Source organism: Mandrillus leucophaeus, unplaced genomic scaffold (assembly GCF_000951045.1).
Source record: "Mandrillus leucophaeus isolate KB7577 unplaced genomic scaffold, Mleu.le_1.0 Scaffold76, whole genome shotgun sequence".
Classification (NCBI taxonomy): Eukaryota; Metazoa; Chordata; class Mammalia; order Primates; family Cercopithecidae; genus Mandrillus; species Mandrillus leucophaeus.
In genome coordinates, this window is record NW_012108252.1 from 4513605 (window position 1) to 4514787 (window position 1183).

Consider the following 1183-nt stretch of genomic DNA (forward strand, 5'->3'; position numbering starts at 1 on the left):
AAATCTTCAGAGAACTGGGAAGGGGTGAGGATGAAAGTCAGCACACACAAGCTTTAAGGCTCAGTGAACCAGGATAACAGGAACCCTAACATTCTCAGGAAAGCAGAAGGAACCTCATCATCTGCAGAGTATGGAGTCAAAAGGGAAGTGTGGGACTTTAAGAGGAGGAAAATCAGTCTGGTTCAGTCAGGAATGGGCCGTCAGGGGTGAATAAAGAGTGTGAATCTGTGGTAGAGCCAATGACTAAAATGTTACGTGTTTTCTTGATGTAAGAAATAAAGTAAATAGATGTGAAACATATTTTCAAATACTTTTCTTTAAAATAATATGACTAGATTGTTTTAGTCAGAACAAGATAGGTTAAAAAAACACAGATATCCTGTGTTTACTTATTTTTCATGAGAATATGATGAATATTTGGCATGTTAATCTGCCCTGGCAGCTCAGGAAGTTCAGGCAGCTAACACAGATAAGGCACATTGCCACTGCTGTGCAGAACCTCCATCTTTCAAAGAGAGGAAGGTTGTTTCTGTTTCTCTAGCGCTGCCAGATCCACCTCTCCAATTTCTCATTCATTCAACATTCATCAGGTGGTTTTATCCTCAAATCCTACTAGGACAACTCCTGCCCTGGCCAACTGCTCTCCTCTTTGCCTAGGGAATTATCCAAAGAAAGAAGTGATCATACAGACCCTGGATTCCCAGATGATCATGGAGCATGATCATCATCTGAGAGATTAACTTCTGGACTGGAAGAGTCTAAATCTGTTCTGCACGTTTTGAGATTATTCAGTAACATTTAGGAATTCTGCATGCAGAAATTTTGTAGCTGTGGATAATTATCATTTCCACTGATTTAACTGTGTCTTAAGTTATATATTATTACTCTCTGATTTGGGAGGGAAAAAAAGTACTGAAGAATTCAGTATTTTTATCAACTAAGTTTCTGCTACATACACTATCATAGTGCTTGCTTTTTCTTTCCAAATGTTGTACACATTTGAAGCTTTTACCAATAAGCCTCAACAAGCAGATAATGATTCTCTAAGAGGAGACATTACTTGCATTCAGAAGTTTAGGCACAGTATACTCATCATTTAAGAATTACACATATAGAAGAATTTAAACTACAGACAGAGTTATAAACAATAATAGTCAAGCATTGCCAAATTACTTAAATTAAC

The 1183-nt window shown here is 37.4% G+C and overlaps 1 protein-coding gene across 1 annotated transcript in view; it reads right to left on the reverse strand.

Annotated features, from left to right (window-relative positions):
- Nucleotides 1-1183, reverse strand: part of CTNNAL1 (catenin (cadherin-associated protein), alpha-like 1) — a 61025-nt gene that overhangs the window by 52465 nt on the left and 7377 nt on the right. The gene's annotated exons all lie outside the window — the stretch shown is intronic.